A 20,793-nucleotide genomic window follows, 5' to 3' on the forward strand; every position below is an offset into this window, starting at 1 on the left:
TAAGTCTAGGTTCCTGATAAATCTGGAAGTCAGTTGGTCATAGAACTGTTAAAAATAACCAAATAATTATGTAATAAAAAATTTGTGTAACAAATTGATAGATATTTCTAGAAACATCTAAGACAAAACTAATCTAATCTTAAACTAAAGCAGGCTTATTAACAACTGAGATCATAACTTTTCAAACTCTATTAACATGTGGAGATAAGGGAATTATTTAATATTTTCACTTCTATTCCTCCTCTCACAACACTCCTCCCCCTAATCTCATGGGTGCTTTCTTCTTGTCATTTAGATTGACTCAAGTATCAATTCTTAAAAGAATCATTTTCATTCCCTAGTTGAAGCTGCTTCCCATTCCCTTGAGTCACTCTCTAGCATATTACCCTATGTGTTTGTCATAGTACACTGTACCAGAAATGGCTAACTGAATGATTTGACACTTTCAGTCTTCTGCCATGAGGGTACAAGTTCTGTGAAGAACAAGGCCCTTGGCCCCTGGAGGTTCTCTGAAAATCACTGATGCAAGGCAGATTGATTAATAGGAGACAAAATTTACAAATTTTCTTTAATGTGTCTACACAACAGCTTCAGAATTGTCAACAGAAAAGAAGGCAAACTCTGTAAAATAATTTAAAGAGGCTTATTCTGAGCCAAAGTTGAGGACCAAGACCCTGAGCCATACCTAAGAAGCCTTGAACAAGTGGACTAGCTGTGGTTGAGTTACAGTGTGGTTTTATACATTTCAGGGAGACAGGGATTTACAGGTAGTCATAAATCAATACACGGAAGGCATGGTTTGGCCCTAAAAGTGGGACATCTCAAAGTGGGAGCTTACAGGTTATAGGTGGGTTTAAAGACTCTTTGACTTGTAATTGACTAAAGAAATGAAACTTTGTCTAAAGGCTTACAGTGTTTTAAGAGAAGGAAGTCTGTTAATCAGAGACACACTGTCAGGTTTTAGTTTGAAACTGTTGGTTCTTGGTGCACTCATGGCAGAAGAATGACCAGTCACGCCAAAGTTAGGCAAGCATGAAAACGAAGTTTATTGAGGAGAGAAAGATAGCATTATAGGGTAAAAGCAAGATACAGGTTTACAGAGCATGGTACATACGCCATAGATGATGACCAGACTCATTGTCACAGCAGGGAAGGCAAAAGGAAGGGCAAAAAGAGAGAGCTTGGCTATGATCTGCATCTTATTTTATAGTGTCCAGATAGGGACCTCCCTTGTGGTTCAGAGGTCACCATGGAACCACTTTGATTAGGCTGTTGGGAGTCACATGACCTGAGCCTTAACTACACATGTGGGTTCTAGGTCATTTTCCAGACTTTATGGTACCCATGTGACTTGGCCCATGGGTGAGAGAGTCCTCTGCATTCTTTTGCAGCTGGCGCGCCAAGTTCTGATTGGCAGATTCATAGGGTATTTCTTTTTCCCCCAGGTATGGAGAATTAGGGTTGGGCAGGACCAAGATGGGGGCAACAGCAACCACTTTTGTCCCTAAGAGACCTGAAATCCCTCTCTATCTACCTAACAAAGCCACTGTCAAATATTTGTTTTGCAAATTAAGGACCTGCTGATTTGTCTTAGGCCTGACAATGAGTTACCTAGGATATCTACAAGAAGACAGCAGGCATGTCTGATCTCCATCCACATGGCAGATAATTTAGTTTTAGGGTATCTCCTTTGCCAAGAGGGGGTCCATTTAGTCAGCCAGTAGGGGGAATGCCTTCAGATTTTATTTTAGTTCACAAGTCTTCCCTTTTGGCCAAGATGTTCCAGAGGCAGCAAATGAGCCAAACTCTTATTTTGTCCCATTCGTTGCCAAAGTGGTGTGGCTACATGCTCTGGGTCCATCCAGTCCCTCGGTGGGACCCTTGTGGCCAAGAAGACTGAATAGCCCAAAAGGCTTATAGCCAATTAAATGTTTTAGGCCAGATGAAACTGAAGGTAGACAGGTACTCATCAACCCTTTGAAACCTTCTAGGCAACACAAAGGGTAAAAACCAAAATGTCAATGGCAAGGCTACAAATTAATTTATGTAAGCATTGAGTTACTATATTCTTGGGTTTCTTTGCAGACTTACAGCCAAGATAAGCATTGTTAACCACTTAACCACTTAAGCTAAGGAATTTAGAGACTTTTATTGTGTCACAATATTTTTGTCTCTTTAGTAATTTGTACTAAGGTGGCTGATAAAATACTTATATCTCTTTTTGCATAAACTCCATAACTGAGAACAACGATACTAAGTCTATGGAAAGTCTATGGAAAGCAGGGAAAAATTTTTATGATTGGGATGGGTGTCTGCACCACGTGGACCAGAGAGGCTGTCTGTCATTTGGACTTCTGTGTTGCCCTCCTTGATCTAGAGGGTCTAAACTAATTCCACCCATCAGAATCAGCCCATACAATCTCACATGACCCGTTTTCCATGAGAGTCTCTGGTCATAAAGGAAGGATGTTTGCAGTAATAGGGTGCTGGCAGTGAATATCAGGTTGGTCCCAGCAGGTTCACCATTTTTAATACCCCAAGATATCAGGTAAGCTTGTTATTTAGTTAAAATTTGTCGATCCTCTGAAAAACAAAGCAAGAGAATCAGTAATATTTTTAAATAAAAAGTCATAAAAAATTTAGTTTGGACCTGTGTAATTAATTTCTGTTCTGTTTGAGGTTGAGTTAGTGATACTCATGAACATATTATCAGCTTTCTAATTAAAGTCCTGGAAGTTTGTTTTGTTTTAGTCCATTGGCATATAATCTCCAAAGTTATCAGAAGCCTGCATTCAGGAGAACTTATCAGACCTTTCCATGACTTTCCTTGAAGAAGCAAACTTTGGACTTAGCCAGTTAAAAAAACAAAACAAAACAAAAAACATCTTCTCTGATGAATCAAAGTAAAATAAAAAGTCGGTTGGGGGGTAGGATGTCTTCAGATTGTATTTTAGTTCACAGAATGAAGATCCAACCCCACAATGGGGTTCAGAAAGGTACATGCCATCTTGAAGACAGGGGTTCAGACCATGGCCAAAAAAGCAGGTTAAGGGGATAAATCATGTTTTGGTGGCAAGACAAATTATGGCAGGGCCAGAAGAGAAGACTTGGTTAGCAAAGGTGGTCTTGTTATGTAGATGAAACTTCACAAGTAGCAGCCCCCAGAGAGAATAGATAAGTATTTCTTTAAAGGCATCAGATTGCATTAATCTTTTTCTAGATCTGGGTCGAAAAGGCCTCGATGCATTAATGCATATTCTGTATAGATGCAAATTTCTCCAAAACAAGAGAGTTTTATAGGGCCACTTCTGATTGCTGGCGCTCTGGTAGCAATCTCAAATATGTCAAAGAAATATATTTTGGATTAAAATATTTTGATTTCCTTCAGTACATTAAAAACAAGTTTACAGTCTGTTTTGTTTATCTCCATATCCTCAGCACCCAAAAAGTGCCTCCTATATCATTGGTAGTTAGCATATTTGGTTGACAGTGGACTGCTTTGATCCCTGTGTTTGGTCAGATAAATAATAACTTTTTTGGATTTAAAATGCATACCAATTAGGATTATTAGTATTATTCCTGTCTTTGGATTATTCATCTGTGAGCATTTTTTGTTTGTTTTTGTTCAGAGATCAGCTCAATCTTACCTTTTGTTCTGAAAAATATGACATGATAATTATAATTATTATTCATCTTTGCTTGACAAACACTGCTTTCTAACAAAAAAATTGTCATTGTGATACTAAACTATAACCAGTGGATTTTTCTCTAGTATACTGTGCTGAGATTTCAATACTTCTAAGCTATTGTTTTCATTTTTATGTGTAATAATTACTCATCAGAGAAATTAATTCAAAAGTATTTACAATTACATCTGATTTGTTTTTTTTTTTTTTTTTTTGAGACAGAGTCTCTCTCTGTTGCCCAGGCTAGAGTGCCATGGCGTCAGCCTAGCCCACAGCAACCTCAAACTCCTGGGCTTCAGCAATCCTTCTGCCTCAACCTCCCAAGTAGCTGGAACTATAGGCATGTGCCACCATGCCTGGCTAATTTTTTCTATATATTTTTAGTTTTCCAGCTAATTCTTTCTAATTTTAGTAGAGATGGGGCCTCACTCTTGTTCTGGCTGGTCTTGAACTCCTGACCTTGAGTGATCCTCCTGCTTCTGCCTCCCAGAGTGCTAGGATTGCAGACATGAGCCACTGCGCCCGGCCTATATCTGTTTGTATTCTTATTTCATTCTTACTTTAAAGGAGCTAAGGCCATTGTTGTGTTATTTATAATAAAATCGAATAAATCTCAAATATACACAGTTTTCAAATTTCTTTTCCTCCAGAGACTGCATCTTGCTCTGTAGCCCAGGCTGGAGTGTAATGGCGACATCATAGCTCACTGCAGTCTCCAACTACTAGGCTCAAGTGGTCTTCCTGCCTCAATCTCCCACATAGCTCTAAATACAGATGTATTTCAACACACCTGAGTAATTTTTTTTATTTTTTGTAGAGACAGGTTTCATTATGTTGCTCAGGTTGGTATCGACCTCCTGACCTCAAGTGGCCCTCCTGCCTTAGCCTCCCAAAGTGCTAGGATTATAGGCATGAACCACCACACTGGGCCCCACAATTTTTTGAAATAATAATATTGATAATAAACAATATTAAGTTGCATTTTTTTCAAAAATATCCCTTAAGCCAGGAGTTTTGACCAAAATATTTATTTTATTTTTCCAATATTATGGCTATCAACATATATGTTTGCATTTAAACAAACTGTTTTGTCTATATGGTATTAAAACAGATGTTTTTTTGTCTCAACTAAAAAATTTTGTGTTCCAAGCTAACTTGAAGTGACTTCACATGTGTACCATAGTGTTACTGTATTTACAATGACACTAACTAGAGGTAGATCCATCCTATATGGTAATGTAAGATAGATATGGAGGGATTCTAGGTCTCCTAGGAATGAAAGCGGGTGCTGTTGCCTTGATGCAATTGCCTCACCTGGGAAGAAGAACTAGGGTGGCCCCAGGCCCCCATCTTGGCCCCACCTCACCCTAAGCCTCTCCTGAGCAACTGCCATACCTGGGGAGGAGGTAATACCCTACTAATCTGCCAATCAGAATTTAGCATGCCAGCTGCAAAAGAATGCAGGGGGATCTCTAGCCCATGGGGCAAGCAGCACAGGTACCATAGAGTCCAGAACTGCCCTAGACCAACTGGCCTGCATGTTAAGACAGGTCATGCAACTCCCAACTTTCCAATCAAAGTGGTTCCATGGTAACCTCTGAACCCTAAGGGAAGTCCCAATCTGGGCACTATTAAACAAGTTGCAGACCATAACCAGGCCCCTTTTTGTGCCCTTCTCTTTGCTCTTCCTTTTTGGGACAATGGGTCCGATTGTCATCTATGGTATATGCACTATGTTCTGTAAACCTGTATCTTGTTCTTGGCCTATAATCCTATCTTTCTCTCCTCAATAAACCTCATTTTCATGCTTGCCTTACTTTGGTGTGTCTGGTCATTCTTCAGCCATGAGTGAACCAGGAATCTACATTTCAGACTGAACCTGACAGTGAAATCAGCGGTACCCTATAGAGACTTGCCCTCTAAGTATCCCTGCTGAGAAAGTGGTATGCAATTTCATCCATGAAATTTTATACTTTGGGGCTGTGGGGATGAATGGAAACTTGACCTCCCCTTTCCAAAGTTCTCTGAAAGATCAATGCCCAATTAAGGTAGGCTAATAAGAGAAATGTTTATTTACAAATACCATGCACATGGAGAGAAATCACAGAGTGATTATACAATATCCTAATGAAGTTCAGATATTTTTATAACTATCTCTTTGACAGGGAGGGGAAATGAGGAGTATAGGTAATTCTGCTTAAGGGTGACAAATGGTGCTAGAGAGGACAAATGGATGGAAGAAACAGATTGATTTGTAAATTAACTTGAGAGGCATTGTGTTTTAAATAATTTGGGCCCATTCTGCTTGCATTCTTGATCTTTTTTCTGCAATATATTGAGATAGCAGGGAGAGGAAAGGAAGTCCATTGTCCCCTTTGATCTTTTGATCAGGTCAGTCTGGTTTATGCAGATACAGGGAAAGCCCCTTCCAAGGGCTAGTTAATCCCTAAGAGCCTTTAATTCAAAATATGCTTTATACTAAGGCACCATATTTTGGGGTGAAATTCCTAGAGCTCCTTCAGGGCTAATGATTTTCTTTTAATTCCAGGGTTCTTATAAATTCTATTATCATTAATTATGATGATGATGATAGTTTTATCATTTGAAAGCATCCGGGAAATAAAGGAATTCAAAACAACTTAAACAAAATTTAGCTTAGACCTATTGCTCCAAAACATGACTAGAACCCTTTGCATTATGTGAATTGTGCAGAGTGTTTTTATTGGCATTGCCATACCTGCCAGTCAGCCTACACTGTTAATTGTTAGTGTGAAAACATAACATAACAATACTAAGCTATTTTTTTTAAAAAAAAGGCAGTATACAAAATATAGGACATAGGGTGTTCATGGTAGAAGTTATTAGTAATGAAGGAGAATGTAAATCTGCTCTAATTCTCTTTACATCTTTCCTTGCTCTATTTTGGATAACACATTCATTATATATAAAAATTAGATGTTTAGGGCATCTAAGTAAACATTAGTTCAATTATTTTCCCTTTTGTCTTTTTTACATCTGAAACCTTTTAGGCATTGACCTAGATTTGGATTCAGTGGCATGAATCACCAATATTTAACAGAGAAAAATTAAAATGTGAAGTATGCTAATATGTTCCTTCTTTGAATATTCTACCCCTGAGGATTATTTGTTTTTAATTTCCATTACCGTATAACAGCACTCCTAGGAAAACTTCAACAATAGTTATTAAAAAATAATGGTTTTTCATTTGAAAGAATAATAAACTTAAGATGATAATTTTCATATTCAAGAATATAGTTAAACATGTTTTCCAAAAGATGTTTTATTTTTTAATCAATGTAAGATTTTTTTAAATGATATAATAGATATAGGCTATTACTCTAGGACAGCTAAATAAAATAAAATATTGGCCAATCTAAGTACATAAAGAAGGTTTTGCTTTGTGCCTCATGGCCTAGTTGACTAAGCTATTCTAAAATGTTTTCTTACATTTAAATATTTTGTAGGACATTAATTGTAAGTAGCAAAATTATCTACTAGACAAAAATATGACATCATAAGTGAAGCATAACAAACTTATGGTGCATCTATTTTACCAGAGTATAATAGCTTAATATAATTATTTCAGATATCTTGGGATAAGTACAAAATTTCATAGCTACTTGATTAACTCACCCAAAAGTACTGACTATATCACTCAGAAACATATTTTATACATTTACATAATTTTTTACATCCTTCACAAAGAGAAATTTGCATATATCAGATTAATTTGGAATAAACTACAGATTGTTATATACAACAATAATGGAAATATATGATTACCTACATTATCTTAAATTCTAAGGTGCACTCAGTGGAAACCTAACAACAACAAACTTTAAACCCAGCTCAACTCCTGAAAGATTAACACAAATTACTACAATAAAAACTTAGCAGGAGAAAAGATATGTTTAAAACATAAAATCCTAACTTTCTAATTTCCCACACAATATATCCGACAGCCAACTAACATTTTAGAGGTAAATGGAAAAATAAGAAATAACACTTTGAAGAGTGAAAGAAATCATAACAGGATTCATATACGAAGAGATGTTGGAATCACCAGAAAGAGAATGCAATATATCCGTCATTAATATGTTAAAGGCTCTAATGGAAATGATACTCAATATGAAAGACCAGAGCAATACTTTCAGCAATGTGGTGATTATACGAAATAATGAAATGGAAATGTTAGAAGTCAAAACACAGTAAGATAAATGAAGAATGGCTTTGAATATCTTATTAGCAGGTTCAGCATGGCTAAAAGAAGAATAAGTAAAATTGAAGATAGTTTGATAGAAATTGTTTAAAATAAAACAGAGAGTGAAAGAGAGAAGGAAGAAGAAAATAGCAAAGAGCAAAAGCTGCATAACAATATCATATTTCCTATCATACACATATTGGAATCTCAGAAAGAAAAAAGATGGAAAGGGCTGAAAAAACTATACTATATGAGAATATTGTGAAATCAATGTCAAACACCAATTTGAAAATTCAAGAAGGTCAGAATACCAAGAAGAATGAAAACAAACAAACGAAACAACAACAACAACAAAACATACCAAAAACTCACTGAAATATATTATGTTGAAACTGTCGAAAATCAAAGGCAAAATGAACATCTCATTAGCAGCCAGAGAAAGACATATTAAAAGACTGTCAAATGGGGCCAGGCGCGGTGGCTCACTCCTATAATCCTAGCACTCTGGGAGGCCGAGGCAAGCGGATCACTCGAGGTCAGGAGTTGGAAACCAGCCTGAGCGAGACCCTGTCTCTACTAAAAATAGAAAGAAATTAATTGACCAGCTAAAAACTATATATACAAAAAATTAGCCAGGCATGGTGGCACATGCCTATAGTCCCAGCTACTCGGTAGGCTGAGGCAGCAGGATGGCTTGAGCCCAGGAGATTGAGGTTGCTGTGAGCTAGGCTGACGCCAAGGCACTCACTCTAGCCTGGGCAACAAAGTGAGACACTATCTCAAGAAAACAAAACAAAACAAAACAAAACAAAACAAAACAAAAAAACCTGTCAAATGGGATAAAAATGTAAGACATAAATATACGCTCTCTGTAAGGAAACATTATGTATAAATATATAAAAATATGAACAGCAAAAGTGTTAGGAAAACTACACAATGCAAGAAATAATAAAAAACAAATTAGAGTAGTATCTATATTCATACTAAAAAAGTAGACATCCCAAGAAGGAACATTATCAGGTAAAGTAGAACATTACTTTATGTCAATTTTCTAACATGACATTATAATCTTAAATATTTGAGTAGAAGTTTGAAAAATATAAGGCAAGAATAGATAGAACTGAAAAAAAGAATTGAGAAATTTAAAATTATAGGTATAAAATGCAAGATTCTGTCTCAGTAATTAATAGAGTAGACAGGAAATTAGTAAGAATATCATGACCTCAAAACCACCAACCTTACATAATTCAGGTTGATAAAAATACTTCCACCATCAAACAGCAGAAACTACATTCATCTCAAGCTCACAAGGAACATTTGCCATGACAGATAACACTCTGTTCTCCCCAAATCCTTAAAATATTTAAAATACTAAAAATTCCACAAACTGTTCTCCAACCACAATGGAATTAAACTATAAATCAATAACAGAAAAATAAGTAGAAATATTTTATGATGAAACAACACTCTCCTAAATAACACATAGGTCAAAGAAGAGGTCTGAAGAGAATTAAAAAAATATTTTGAACTAAATGAAAATGAAAATGAAACTCATAAAAGATTTGTGGGGTACAGCAAAAACAGTGCTTAAAGGGAAGTTCATATCATTAAATGTATAAAATGTATAGAAAAGAAATGTATAGAAAAGAAAAAAGACCTAAAATTAATAAATATAAGCTTTATCTTTAGGAATCTAGAGAAAGAAATATGATTCATCTCTACAGCAAATGGAAAAACATAGTACATAAACCTAAGAAATTGAACACAGAACAACAATGGAAAAATTAATGAAACCAAAAGTTAGTTATTCAAGAAGATCAATGTGACTAATAAACCTCTAGCCAATTTAATCAAGAAAAAAGAGAGGTTATAATGAGGAAAAATGAGAAAAAAGAGAGGATATACTATGAATAAAAGAAGGTTCATCTTTATTGATTACAAAAAAAAACAAAACACTAAGAGCAAAAACTTGGCAATAAATTTGACAACTTAGATGAAAAGAAAATCCTAGAAAGATATAAACTATCAAACCACAAAATTTCCTTGAAATATATAAATTATTCAAAACACACCCAAGGATAAAAAAATAATCTGAATAATCCTGTATGTATTAAATAAATCTAATTATTATTCATTGAAAACCTTCTAAAAGAGAAAACTCCAGGCCCAGGGGGTTCTACTGGTGAATTTTGCCAAACGTATAATGAGGAAACAATACCAATTCTACATGATCCCTCACAGAAAATAGAAGAGGAGGAAACATTTTCCCACTCCTTTTACCAGGCTAGCATTACCATATGACCAAAACCAGAAAAATACAGTTCAAAAACAGAAAACTAATACCAATATCTGTCACAACCATACACACAAAAATCTGCAGCAAAATTTTAGAAAACCAAGTCCAAAAATACATAAAAATGTTAGTAATGGCCAAGTAGCTTCAAAGATAATTTCATGTTGCACTCAAACACTGTGCAAAATAAAAACAAACAAAAAATAAATAAAGAAAAAGAAAAAAAGCATAAAGGGTATAGGTTATCAATTCCGAAACTACTGTACTTCACATTATTGTTGAACAAATATTTAAATATAATGTTGGTGCTGTCCAACCAGGTTGTATTGCCCGCTACACAGAGAAGAGCCAATACACTGAGGTAATCAAGATTATAATGGCGAATGGGTTTAATTTCACAGAGTACTAAGTGGGGAGATGGGAGGAATTTCTCAAATCTGCCTCCCTAAGAATTTGGAAGACACAGTTTTAAGAATAGTTTGGCAAGCAAAGAATTAGGCAATTGGGTTTGCTAATTGGCTAGGTTCAGGGTGGAATTATAGGGGTGAAGAAATCATCTTGTATTGTTTCACTTCCTGGGCTTCCATAATTCCAGTTGAGTCAGTTTCTTGGTATGGGCTGCTGGTCTGAGTTGGTCAGCCAATCCACTGGAATGAGGGGTCTGCAATATATCTCAGAAACTACCTTTAGGTTTCAAAAAGGTGTTATTATCTACAGAGAGAGTTAAGAATCTTTATGACCACCAGCCATGTGACTCCAGAGTAGCAATAATACAGAAATAAACAAGGGCACAGTGACTAAATATTATCACTATTTAGCTAGGCCTATGCCTTGACAGAGTTTTTAGGCCCTTACCCCAATTCATGCCTCTCACTCCTTTATTGATCTGTGGTTCACACTTTGAGTGGCAGAATTATAGAATACTCATGTTTATAAATGACCCAAATCACCCACCAGAACACTGACAGAAAGATATTCCAGCTTTTTGTACAGTGATAAAAGAATAGGAATGCATAAAAATAACAGATGCCTGCACTAGAGTATACACTCCACAAGGGTAGTGACTGGTTTTGTTTTTGTTTTTGTTTTTAATTTCAGGATATTATGAGGGTATAAACATTTTGGTTACATTTATGACTTTGCCTCACCCAAGCAAGTATTAGAGGCATGCTCTTCCCCTCTACAATGCTCATCGTGTCCATTAGTTGTGAGCTTACCCACTCCCAATGCCTCAATCCCTGAAGAATATTACTACCATTTGAGCACCACAGTGTTGATCAGTTAGTGCCAATTTGATGGCGAGTACATGTGGGACCTATTCTTCCAATCTTACGTTACCTCACTTCGGAGGATGGACTCAAGCTCTATCCAGGAAAATATCAGAGGTACTAGATCACTGTTATTTCTTATAGAGCAGTGTCTTTTGTCTGTATTGGTTTTACTTTAATTCTGGTGCTCATAACAGTGCCCACACGTGATAGACACTCAATAATTATAATATTTACTGGGTAAATAATTAGCTAATTGAAATATGTTATTATATGAGAGATAGAAAATAGTTTCTTTTCCATGTAATATTTGTATATATTTAAGCTTTAAAATTATGAAACTCAAATATAAAGGTCAAATATTAATGAGAGTTATTAGGAGGTTGAAAAAAGAAGACAGAATCTTTTAACAATATACAAAAGCAAATTGATTACCAAACAAACAAATCTTCTGAGTTTATAGAATTTTTAAACTTTACTTAGTAAAATTTTATTTTATTAACTTAAAAATCTTAGTAATATTTTCTTAACCACAAAAGGAAAAACAAAACTTTTCTGTTTATTTGTATTTGAGTAAGATGTGAGCATACATTTTGTCTACAGACAGTTGTATTTTTTTCTAACTTCTTATAATGTATTAGATATTTTAAGACATAGTGTTTATATCATTATATCATTATCTTATATATATTATAAGAATCAAATGGAATGATTTACTTAAAGCAATAAGTAATATATCTGGCACATCTAAGTGTTAGGTAGATAACCAGGGACCTCCAGCCAGGAAGAGGCTGGGGACAAAGCCAGGCACCCAGAACAATTGCTACAATTGGGGGAGGAGGGAACACCCTATGAATCTGCTAATCAGAACTTGGTAAAGCAACTGCAAAAGAATGCAGAGGATTCTCCAGCCAGTGGGCCAAGAAGCACAGGTACAATGGGATTCTGGAAGGTGATCTAGGACAACTTAAGGCTAACTATCATGTCATTAGTTTAAATCTACATTGCAGTTCACTCACCCAACCCCAAACAGGCTTTCAGAGAGGCTCTTTGGAGATCAGCATGCACAGTAAGTCTCAGGTCATGTAACTCCCAATTGTCCATCAAAGTGGAGATACACGGTGACATCTGAATCACAGGAAGGCCCAATCTAGAAACTATAACACAAGACCCCAGGACTATGACCAAGGCCTTTTTGTTATGGCAAATGGTCTATTGGTCATCTGTGGAGAATGTATCTTGCTCTAGCTGTGTAAGCCTATATCTCACTCTTGCTCTATAATCCTGTCTTTACCTCCTTAACAAACTTCCTTTCATGCTTACCTTGCTTTTGGTGTGTCTGGTCATACCTTCAGCCAAGAGCACACCAGGAACCAGCATTTCAGACTGCTGACCCTACATAAGGATTCAATAAATGATCATCATTATCAATAACCATAATTAAGAAAAATAATATAAAAAATTTAGTGAATAGCTAAATGGATAACTATGAGGAGCGATGAAAATGGCAAGAAATTTGGAGAAAGATTTTATTTCTGGCCTTGTCTTCTTTGCTTAATGGATTGTGTGACCTTCGGCAACCCCAGAGGTTGTTCTGGATATTAAATTAAATAAGAAAGGAAAAGGTTTTATAAACTCTCAGTGCTAAACAAATATTAGTCTGTAAAGGCCTTGAAAAATAGAGAATGTTTCTTAATCCTTTAAATTTCATGACATTCATGCCAATCTATGAAGAGTTTTGAAAACCATAATGAATCCAAATATAATATGTTAAAATCCTCGTGTTCGGGCTTAGCAGGTCCAGACTCTCACCCTAAACAGTCTGAAAGCTAGCAAAAGCGAAAAGAAAATTTGCTAATGAGTGTGAAACTGCATGGAGGGCACATGAAGAAGTGTAGGTCGTACTTATGTGTGTGGTTTTATTAAGGTATAAATCTTCTGTTATTTTGCCGGCTAAAGGACAGATGGCTGCCTTAAAATGGAATCTGGATACAGCATCCACATACTGAATGTCATTATATACAGCAACAGCTGTGTTTAGCATATCCTTCATTTGAATTCTAGTTCAGGGGAAAGACAAAAAAGCATAGCCTGTCTATTATCACCAGGCACTGCATCCAAATAATAAAAACAGGAGGATTTTCCAAGGAACTCATATTTAAAGGGAATATAGTCATAGTTAATAAGAAATCCAAGGCTGGGAAAATTGACTAATCCTGGACCTGTGTAATATCCTTTGTTCAATTTTACCCAGGAACTAATAATTCAAGGCCCGGGGGACATAAGAAAGGACATGCAAGTTGAATGGGCTAAAGAAAGTACTAGTATGAAAATGAGAAACAAGGTGAAAGCACTTGGTCTGTGTGAAACTATCCATCTTCTTCATCATATTTTGTGCAAAATTGAGTTGATACTTCAGAGAATGAGAATAAAGCTCTGTATTGTCTCAGGCTGCCATGGGGCAAAATGCCATAGGTTGGATGGTTTAAACAACAGACATTTATATTCTCACAGTTCTGGAAGCTAGAAGTCCCAGACCAAGGCCTGGCAGAATGGGTTTCCGGTGAGGGTGCTTGCAGGTAGCATTCTTCTCACTGTGTCTTCGCATGGCGGGCAGCGGGCGGGGGTATTTGTGGTAGAGAGGGAGAAAAGGAAAGAGCGCTCTATAGATACTTATCCTATAGGGTCAGGACCCCAATCTTATGATCTCAGTTACCTTAATTACCTCTTAAAGGCTCCGTTTCCAAATGCAGTCACATTGGAGCTTAGGGCTTCAATATATGAGTTTTAGGGAGACACAAATCCATGCATACCAAGCTCCTAAATTAATAATATTGTTATATGCATGGCTGTACATTCTTATAACTCTATATTTTTTCTTCTGGAGTGACTCTGTGGTATGCTATAAATGTCTGGTGGGCAAGGGCTCTGACCACTGAGAGTATTGAGCTTGGTCAGCTGCCATTACTAATATGTGTGACACTAGGTCACTTACTTTACCTCTCAAAGCCTGTTTTTATTTACAAAGTGAGGATAATAGTAATAATACCTATACTAAAAAGTTTCAGACAGGCATGCACAATAACCATGGAATAATTAACATCTAATATAAAATTTTCTCTAAAATACAGAGACTTATTTTTCTTTAGATGGTAGAAATTTTAAATAGCTAATTTCTTGAAATGTTTACCAATATTTTTGTTCTTTTTCAACTTTAAAAAATATTTCTGGAAAAATATTTAAATTATACATATTCTTGTTGGCAATGTTAATTGATAGGTATTTATATTAGTAAATGATTTACATGTAATCAAAATATTAAATGTTTTTTTGACTTGGTTTAAATTAATCATGAAGGTTGGAAAGTGATGGGTGTTATAGATGTAAAAGGAATAATAATAACTGATAATTTTATGAAATAGGATTTATTAATAAGTTCAATTTACAAATAGACAAAATAAGGCATGGAGAGGTTATTGAATGAAGCCACAGAGTTCATAAACCAGAGAGGCAGAATTAGAACCCAGGGGATATGGCTCCAGTGTCTACACATTAAATTATTATGATTGGTTATGTGGAAGGTTAAATTGGCAACTCCAGCAGGACCATGCCGTATTGTAGAGCTCTGATGAAGTTACCACGGCAGTTCCAGAAATGTGATTATCATCAGTGTATACAGAAGTGATTCATTCCTCAAGGGCCTGACATGCTCATCAAACACACCGAGGCACATTTATGCAAGGACGATATTGATTTACTCATTGCAATAAAAAAAAAATAACAGTGGAGAGAACCTAAATTCTTATGTCAGCTGATCAGCAAATGCTCCATTTCTCTCTCTTACAATCTGTTGGCTGATCTTGAGAGTATTGCCATTTAGAGCTGATACCATAATTTCTATCTGGAGTTATTCTTGTCAAATGGACACTTTTACTCATCTTGACTCTTTAGGGCTTTATCCTATATGCTCAGTATTATAAAGACATGGACCCAAGCCCTTTTTCATGATTGAAAGTAACTCACCTCCTGTTTGGTTAACATACATTTTCATCAAACATAATACTCTATATTTTTATTAAAGTCAGTATTCTTAGTTATAATTAAAATCAAATTATATCTTTTTGAGGTCAACATATATGCATCTTTACTCATTGTAAGAGCTCCCTAAGTTTCTTAGCTACACATTTATACATAAACTCTTGAATTTCTGGCCCATTATCAGTCTCATCAATTATCTAAAGATTTTATTAGTTTCTTGAGCAGAAGGAAATAAGACATTAGTGCAAGACTGTTCAATTTGTCTAGGGTGGACTAAGTGAGCACTGACCAACACATGTTGCCAAGGTTGTTAAATAGTTTCTCTTAAAGAAAATGTGTTATTATTTAAAAAAAATTAAATTGCAACTTCTGTTATGATAAGGTTTAAATCTTTCAAAATATGTTAGAGTTAAAGTTATTGGACATATTAGGGTTCTCTACTATAGTAATAAAAAGGGTATTAAATGAACTTATTGAGATATCCTTTTGAAAATAATTGTGCATTTACATTGATGTATTTTCTCTATTTAATCAACATGGATTGCATAGATAAAAGTTCCACAGGCTGTGGTAAGCCTTGATGTTATGTTAACAATAATAAAGATGTGCTTTTTGTCCTCCTAAAGACTTCATTCTAGCTGGAGCCACAGACATGGTGATACAGATTAAGTTCTGAATCTGGCTCCTAACTGTGATCGGAACAATCACCTATTGGCTAGATGGCTTTTCCTGCACTAATCTTAAACTCAGAGAAATTATGCAGTGTAAAGACACGCCAAGGCCAGGAAAATGTAGGGAGACAATTGTGACTTAAGGTCTATGTAGAATGAGATGAAGAATTCCAAGATTTCAGATTAGCCTTTATTTGTGGTATGGAAAATTTCAAACATATGCAAACAAACAAACAAAAAAACAGAACGGTAAAATGAAACCTTCTGAACCCATTACCCAGCTATAATAATGACCAGTACTTTGTTTCATACATCTATACCTCTATTCACTTTCATCGTTATTTTCTACTATTTTGAAGCAAATACCAAACATAATATCATTGAATTCATATAATTGAATATCATAAATATGATCTTAGGCATCTCTAAAAGATAAGTACATATTGAAAAAAGATATCCATGATAATTTTGTCATTCCTAAAAATTCCATAATAATACCATAAAATTATCCAAGAGATAGTATTCAAATTTTCCTATTTAATTTTTTAATGGATTGTTTATAGTATGATCCAAATATTGTTTACTAACTATGTCCTTAAATTTCTTTAAATCTACAACTTCCCCCTTCTCTCTGTTTTTTATTTCCAAATATTGTTTTGAAGAAGTTGTGCCATGGGTTCTGTAGTAGTTTTGTAATTTCTCACTTTTTATTATTTGCTGATTGTGTATTCCTGGCACTTAAAGGAAAACAAAACCAAAAGCAAAACCAACATGTTTTGTTGTTCTTATATTTCCTGAACACTAGTAGATAGATCTAGAGGTTTTATCTGATTCAAGGTAGAGGTTTTAGAAAGGATGTTTTACGTGTGGTAGTGTGTAGTTTTACTAACAACAATATGATGTATCTAGTTGTTTGTTGTGTGGGCAAGTTATACCGGCCGTTGAGGATACTTGCCAAGATTCGAGTGTTTCACTATATGTTTATAAAATGGTGGTATTCTAGCTCTATCATTTCCATTTTTACTAGATGAATTGCTTCTATAGAGAGAAACTTTCCATCCTCAATTATTTGGTTACCCTGAGGTGCAGTTCATACAGGGAAGACAGAAGAAATGCTTGAATCTTTCCTTGTATTTACCAGTTCTGAGGATAATGAATTTGTTCCATAGCCCCTTCTAAATAAGTTTTCATTTGTTTATATTCTTTAGGATTATTTTTGAATTTACAAATTGTAACATATTTAATTTGCTTTTAATCCATTACTGTTGCAATTTTATTGAAGTTCAAATTGTCCCATATTTTATCAATGGAAGCCTCTTTCGGTTGATTAAGTCTCTTTGGCAAGACTGTTGAGTTCTTGTTGACTTACTGCTTTATGATATAGTACCAGTGTCCCAGCTCATACTTTCTACTTCCTGCCCCAGAACTAGAATTAGCCATATCTCCAAAGACCATGAGTTCCTGTGGCATATAGAGACACAGTGGTTGTTCTGTGATCAAACCACAGAGGGTTCTAGCCTAGGTCCAGTTACTCATCATACAAAAATCCAATGATTAAACAACAAGGATTGCAATAGAAGAAAGAAAATTTTTAAAAGGAAAGATGTCTTGTCAGGAGAAGCTACCTCAAAGCTGCCTCAAATCCATCTCTCTGACTAGCAGAGATCATGGGTTTTTAAAGAAGGGGCATATGCCTTGGAGTAGGTCATGGTGTAACTGACAAGAAGCTAAGTGCATTGGGGGCAGGTTGTGGGGGGTGATGCCTCTTGGCCTCAGGAAGTCTGCCCAGGGCCCTTCAGAATCTCAACCCCTTTGTCTTGCAGAAAATCCACCATTTCTGAGAAACAATACAAAATGCCAAGTAGTTAGTTAAGGGAGAGGATTATAATAAAACTTATAGGTGTCATTGAGGTTTGCTCATGGAACCAGTTACAGTTATATAATCTTGATGACTACTACTTTCTTCCCTGTTTCTTGTTCCCTGTAATTGGTTCCCTTGTCAGTGTATACAGTGAGAAAATATTTCTTTCAGATAATTTACATCAAACCAGGCAGGTGATTGGAGCCTGTAATCCCAGCTACTGGGGAGGCTGAGACAAGACGATTCTCTGAGGCAAGGAGTTTGAGACCACCCTGGGCAACATAACGAGACCATCTTAAGTTCATAATGATATTTTTGGTTCATATGTAATATGTTAGCATTTTACCTAACTTCTTTCATTTTATATTTATTTTTCTTTTTACTTTGGTTAAAAATCTAAGTTCTTAATGACTTTGCATAATTATTTGGTTTATCATTTTATGCAGTCATCCCTCCATATCCATGGGGACCACTGCAGATCTCAAAACCTGAGGATGCTCATGTTCCTTGTATAAAATGATTAGTACAATTGGCCTTCTGTATCTACAGGTTTTGATTTGTGGTTGGTTGAATTTGTGAATGTGAAACTTGTGAATTTGGAAGATTAATGCACATATAATAGTTTCTAAATGGCAATATCAACATTATTATCAAAAATACATTTTCCAAACATAGCTCTAGAATTTTTTTGCAGTTCTTTTTTGCTCTTAGTTTATATATCCCTATTAGGTACTATGTTTTGGGGTTACTTGGAATAATTTCTTTCTATTTAATCCATAAACTCAATGCAAATTTAAGTTCATTTGGTTTTATATCTTTTCATGTTGATTTTAATATGCTTTGTAGTGATATAAAATGTTTATATGGTTTTAGTATAAAATTTAAGAAATAAGGTCTAGCTGCTCTCCCTCACCTCCTTCATCCTATATTTTCTTTCCTCCTCATAAGCAACGATATTATTCATTTTATGATTTAGACTTTCACTTTTTAAAAACTAAGAAAATACAAATGCATTTGTAACCACTCACTACTTTCTTAGAAACTATTACCAAACTGTGTACATTTTCTTTGTCTTGCTTTTTCACATAATTGTGAACTATGAAGATTTGAGAGTAGTCTATGTAGCTATTCTTTATTGTGTGTTATAGCTATGTAATCCTCCATTATGTGAATGAGTCATACTTTATTGAACCAGTGCCAATTGATGGACATTTGGCTTTTTCCAGTCTTGTCAATTTAGTTGAAATGCTATGAGACTGTCCACAGTGTAGGTCTTTGCCTGGAGGGAAACTTCACTTTGATTAACATGAGTTTATAGGGCCCAAATATCTCAACAACATCAGTTTTACTTGCATTTAAATGTCTTTGTTTCTTGTATTCAACTGCAAAGTAAACCTGGAGAATCCAATTTCAACTGATTCTTAGGTTTTCTGATGAAATAGTTCAATGAATACCTTTGAGTGGTTTTGGATTTCTAGCTCTCAAAGCACATGACACTGTTTTACTTTCCCTCCACTTTTTGTTGCAAAAAAGCTAATATCCCAAGGGTCTTGGTGAGACTGGTGTTTGGTTATTTTTACCCCATTTCTTCACACCTTATCATTAGTTTTACTATGGTTGCTGTCTGTGCATATTTTGTTTGTATTATTGTAGTTGCTTAATATTTTGTAGGAGAATTTATAGAAACACAAATCTATCATTATCTCTCCAGAATTCTGTATTCTATCTCATTATGTTATGTTGGTGCAAAAGTAATTGCATTTTTAGTATTGTTGAAATTTGCCACTTGATTTTGGAATATATTATTGAATACATGTGGTTTTGCTATATATCATTTTAATGCACATTACTCACTTTACTTTTTTTGTCTAGTGACTTATTACTTGTGGTTTATTTTATATTTATTTTAGACTATGGAAATGATGTTAGACATAAAGCAAATTCAAGCAATTTTCTTATTCAAGTTCAAAATGGGTCATAAAGCAGCACAGACAACTTGCAACATCAACGACACATTTGGCCCAGGAACTGCTAACGAATGTACAGTGTAGTGGTGGTTCAAGAAAGTTTGCAAATGAGATGAGAACCTTGAAGATGAGGAGCATAGTGGCCAGCCATCAGAAGTTGATAAGGACCAATTGACAGCAATCATGGAAGCTGATCCTCACACAACTACATGAGAAGTTGCCAAAGAACTCAAAGTTGACAATTATATGTTCATTTGGCATTTGAAGCAAATTGGAAAGGTGAAAAAGTTAGATAAGTGGGTGCCTCACGAGCTGACTGAAAATCAAAAAAATTGTCATTTTGAAGTGTCACCTTCTTTTTTTGTACACAGCACGACCCATTTCTCAATTGGATTGTGACATGCCACAAAAGGTGGATTTTCTACCACAACCAGGGACAACCAGCTCCGAGGTTGGACTGAGAAGAAGCTCCAAAGCACTTCCCAAATCCAAACTTGCACCCCAAACGGTCATGGTCACTGTTTGGTGATTTGCTGCCAGTCCGATCCACTACAGCTTTCTGAATCCTGGCAAAACCATTACATCTGAAAATGATGCTCAGTAAATCGATGAGATGCACCAAAAACTGCAATGTCTGCAGCTGGCATTGGTCAATTTCTCCACGACAATGGCTGACTGCATGTTACACAACCAAAGCTTCAAAAGTTGAACAAATTGGGCTACGAAGTTTTGCCTCATCCGCCATATTCATCTGACCTCTGGCCAACTGTCGACCACTTCTTCAAGC

The 20,793-nt window shown here is 35.5% G+C and overlaps 1 pseudogene; it reads left to right on the forward strand.

Moving 5' to 3' along the window:
• Positions 1-20,793, forward strand: part of LOC105859462 (transcription factor Dp-1 pseudogene) — an 85,483-nt pseudogene that overhangs the window by 3,356 nt on the left and 61,334 nt on the right.

Source organism: Microcebus murinus, chromosome 5, assembly GCF_040939455.1.
Source record: "Microcebus murinus isolate Inina chromosome 5, M.murinus_Inina_mat1.0, whole genome shotgun sequence".
NCBI lineage: Eukaryota > Metazoa > Chordata > Mammalia > Primates > Cheirogaleidae > Microcebus > Microcebus murinus.